The sequence below is a fragment of the Capsicum annuum genome, chromosome 11 (genome assembly GCF_002878395.1).
Source record: "Capsicum annuum cultivar UCD-10X-F1 chromosome 11, UCD10Xv1.1, whole genome shotgun sequence".
Taxonomy (NCBI): Eukaryota; Viridiplantae; Streptophyta; class Magnoliopsida; order Solanales; family Solanaceae; genus Capsicum; species Capsicum annuum.
In genome coordinates this window covers 119,076,750-119,081,836 of record NC_061121.1, presented here as the reverse complement: position 1 = coordinate 119,081,836, position 5,087 = coordinate 119,076,750, and positions in this window count along the sequence as shown.

Sequence of the window (5,087 nt, the reverse complement as noted above, 5' to 3'; positions counted from 1 at the left end):
TAGGCGATGGTCCATCACAAGATTGACGATCCGTCAACCCGGCCGTCGCACCTGGACGGTTCCGACTGCTTTCAGTAAAATGGACATAACTTTCTTGTCCGATGCCAGATTTTGACGAAATTGGTATCAATGGAAATCTTGTTCAATGATATATATGATAAAAATTTGATATTAGGTAAATCCTACATGGTTCAAAATAGTTCACTTGGGAAGACACTTCTCAACCTTTTAGGGTCGGATTTAAACTTCACCGAACACTCTCTAAGGCTCAAACTATGAGAGAAATTTGTGGGGTCTTATAATATATCCCCCTTGGAAACATTCATCCTCAAATGTCACTCGATAGGCTAAGAATATTGATCAACTGAATTAACTCAAGGAACGAGATCATCTAAAACATGACTATGCAACTGGAACTATTGATATACTGAGCTCTCATACTGGACATACATATCTGATGCATGGAATACTCGACTGAAGCCACTCATAAGCTGAATTCTCATAATAGACATGCATATCTAATGCATGGATTCATAACTGAACTGTTCTCATGAATGCATAACTGAATATACTGAAAAGATGAACTCTTTCTACTGAACATGCATATCTAATGCATGAATGTCTGACTGTACTTACTCTCAAAAGCATGAATGGATATGCAATGGTAACTGATGTTAACTTCATAAGGAGAGTCTGAACATGCAAATGAATGAGTTTAAGGACATGAAAGCATCACAATATCATGGGGTATCTCACTCTTGGAACTCTATGTCCCTCTAAACACACTTCACTGAAATACTGGAGCGATGCACAGGGCACCTACGAACTGGGTCATGATTGACCGTCTGAGATCTAAAACTAATGCATGACTCATGCTGACATATAAGCACAAAATGGGAGCAAAGGATCTAATAATACATATCATAAAGATGAAGGACTCATAAGATACCCGAATCTATATCAAGGAACCTTTCTTGATCATGGTGGGTCTAAAGTGCATGAAGTCTGTTCTGATGTTGACCACTATTGGTACCGAAAGGGGCACTCTACTGATGAAACTCTCTACCCCTCTAAGCTAGAACTCTACATTCTTGTATTCTATGGCTTAGATTACCACACCCAAAGCACACATCACTACCAACTCTAAATATACCTAGGTGACTCTTGCCACACTCTCCACAAAGTGAATAGTTACAAACACAACTAGCACTACTCTAGGCTTTGAGTTCCGGTGCCCCATCCTGACTGACAGCCCCAAACTCTGGTGCAGGTATACTAGCTGAGGATGGAGCTGGGACTGAAAACTTCTGACTATGATGAGAACGGATACCACCCTAGGACCCTGCCTGAGAGAAACCATGACTGTCCGCTCTGGCTCTCTTAATCACTATCTCTCTTTATTTTGTCTTATCTACCTCAATCTGTTGTGCGTGCATTACCAGTCTGGCAAGGTCCATATCTCTATTAAGCATAGCATTCCTACACTCTTTCAACACTAACCCGGACACACCAGTCACAAACTTACTCATACTCACTCTAGGGTCAGCTATCAAGTCAGGATCATGCTTAGCTAACTTGTTGAACATAAGACAATACTCTTTCACTGTCATAGATCCTTGCCTTAGGTTCATGAACTCTTCTACCTTAGCCTCTCTCATCTCTAGTGGAAAAAATTTATCTAGAAAGGTATCCTGAAATTTTTGCCAAGTTACAGGAGTTGCATCCTCCTCTCTACCCTTCTTTCATATCACAACCCAATCATGAGCAATATCCTTCAGCTTATAGGATGCTAACTCTACACTCTCCTCCTTAAAAACATGAATAATAAGGTAATATTCCCCACCTCCTCAAGGTAAAGCTATGGGTCCTCACCTTCTACTGACCCAAAGAATTTTGGCGGGCTTATTCTTATAAAATCTCTAATTCTGGTTGTGGTTGAACCCCCATCTTGCTAAGGTGGGTCCACAGCATGATGGTTACCCTGAACATTAGTCATAGTTTAGGCTAGCACCTAAAAACCTATCCAAAACTTGGCTTGTGACACACTCTCATTCTCAGGATCTACTGGCTGAGGTGGCTGGTCATCAACCCTATGGGAATTATCTCCGCGAGAAGGCATACTCTGTACATGGAAGAAAGAGGTGGATTAGATTGAGGATCAACTTTAGCACATGCTCACTCGCACGATATGAATACTGAAAGAAGGAAAACTGCTCCTAAAACATCTTATAGTCTCTTGTACATAAATATGGCACACAACACACCCATGCACAAGACTCTCCTAGATGGGGCTTTGCAGACTCCCTAGGACACTATTGAACCTTAGGCTCTGATAACAAGTTTGTAACAACCCAATTTTCTGGAATCCAAATGCACACGGTGTTCATGATTCCGAAGCACCACAAGATAACCCTCTACTGATATCTATACCTGAGCACTGCATAATATAGATAATAAATACAAAAACTGACCATAAGGTTCAAAACACCTAAAAAAATAACTCAAAACTAAAAACTAAATACTGATACATCTGTCCGAAAAAGCCTCTAAACTGTCTGAACTATGGAGTTAATGGGACATGCCCCTAACTAACTTCGTTTACTGAAAAATAAACCAAATCTGATGCAATAGTAAACTAAGTATCATCCTTGAATAAATAAGACTCACTGCTACGTCTACTGCTGCTAATAGGGACTGGGCTGCTAGGAGTACTCTAGATCTCGTGCCTCTGAAACTATGGTATCAAATAAAACACCATAGCGCAAATTTGTTAGTATAGGAATATACCAAGTTTGAAGATAAGGTAAGGCTAAATTCAAAGGATTATGCATGAACAACTACTTAACTCAATAATTATGAGAGTACTGAATGAGAATGCATGCATAAATGCACAAATCATAACTGGAATCATCGTGACTCAAAATACTGTAACTCAGGTACTGCTCTACTAGCTTCTGAACTCACTACTAATACTGAGATACTGAACAACTGAATCTTATGATATTGATAAATGAGTACCAAAGATGACATCAGTCTTATCTAGTGAGTGATCTCAAAAATTAATGACACTGAAACTAATTAAATGAATCTACACATATCAATGACTGCACTCTAAGTTTTCTACTCTTAACTGATTGAATTGAATATCAAACCTCTCTAATGGATGATCCCTGAATCTACTATCAATGATAAGAAGAGATTATATCTTAGATCAAACCTATCTAGTGGAAGATTTCTAAATCTGATAATAAGAATAATCAACTAAATCTAAGAATGAGATCAAGCCTATCCAACGGGTGATCTCTAGATCTGATAATAAGATCATTCAACTAAATCTGAGATTGATATCAAGCCTATCTAATAGGTGATCTCTGGATCTGATAATGAGATTACTCAACTAAATCTGAGACTGAGATCAATCCTTTCTAACGAGTGATCTCTGGATCTGATAATGAGATTGCTCAACTGAATCTGAGACTAAGATCAAGGCTATCTAATGGGTGATCTATGGATATGATAATACTGATACTAAATAACTTTATGTGGGACCATGCCTATCTAGTGGGTAGTCCATGAATCAATGGAACTATCTGAGTTCCTTACTGAGATAGATGACTGTATCTGACAGTCCTAATTTTTGAGTTCTACTCTGAAGACTGATACTGAAACTGTAACAGTAGGAGTGCTCACTTAACATATATGCTCCGAATCTGCACTAGTGAGGTTCAACCTATAACCCCAGCTAGAAGGGTGTCAATACCCTTCCCCGAGTAAAGACCTCTTTGGTCAAGCCTCTCTAACGGGTGACCCTCACAGGAAGTCAAGACTAAGGCAGTATAGTAGTCAAGCCTTTTTCTAATGGGTGACAAGACTTTTTCTAACAGGTGACTCCTTTATCCTGCGCTAGCTACATAGTTCTGGAGTTCAGGGATTTCTCCTAACGACCCTGCCTCTCTAATGGGGAACCGCCATCCCTGCACTCACTGGGTGCTAGCTCCTACTCCCAACTGAAAGACTCTAAACTGATTCTCAATTGAACTTTAACTGAGCGATGTTTCTCGACTGATCTGACTAGGTTATGCTGAATTCACCTGGTTCCGTATCTAACGGAATACTACTGAATCTCTTCATCTGACTAAATGATACTGAGCTCGAGATAGATTACTCGAATACTACTAAGGACTGAACTGAACACTTGATCACTACTAGATCTGAGCTGAGTATTGAACTGAGACTAGAATACTAGTGACACAGAGATTACTAAGAATACTAAAATTTTTTACGTTCTGTATCTATTTGAGAGTACATAGTTCTATAACTCACTATGTTCTGAGAATCATGGCTTGACTGAGATTATCATGAAAATTGACACTGGCTCTAGACCGTAGTTAAATTATCAGGTATAAATACCCCCAGGACTCGAAAACATACAAGTAAAACATAACTATTCTTGAATAATCAATACCATGGACATTCATTCACCATTGCACTCACTAAAGCATCACTGCAAGCACTTGAAAATCATAAACATGTGATAGTATAGGGAGACATACTATTGGCTCATACTCCATTCAACAAGGTCTTGCATTAAACACTTATCATGCATTAAAGTACAAATAATTGGGGGATTTCATGCTAACATGTCACAATCTATTCTCTAAGGCTTTTCAACAAACACTTGGCATGCATGGGCTTGGACATAATTGGTAATTTCTAGTCAACATTCTATAATGTCTCTAATTCCTTCAGATAAGCATTTTGTCAAACATATGGGGAGCATGCTTTGCTTATTCAACAATTTCTACACCTAATTGACATGAACACATCACCTAACAAGCAACTTGAAGAGGATTTATCATGAACATCACATGAATATCATATACTAGGGTCAAAGCTTGAAAACCTTGTAAACAAACATGAATGAAAACTTAATAATACCATGAACATCAATTTCAATTCACATGAATCATGAAAACCTATAAACATAAGATTTTTAAAATTTAGAAAAGGGTTCTTGATCTTCTTAGATGAAAAGGACCCAAGAATCAACATCTGCATACCTTAGGAAACTCTTTCTTGAAGGCTCT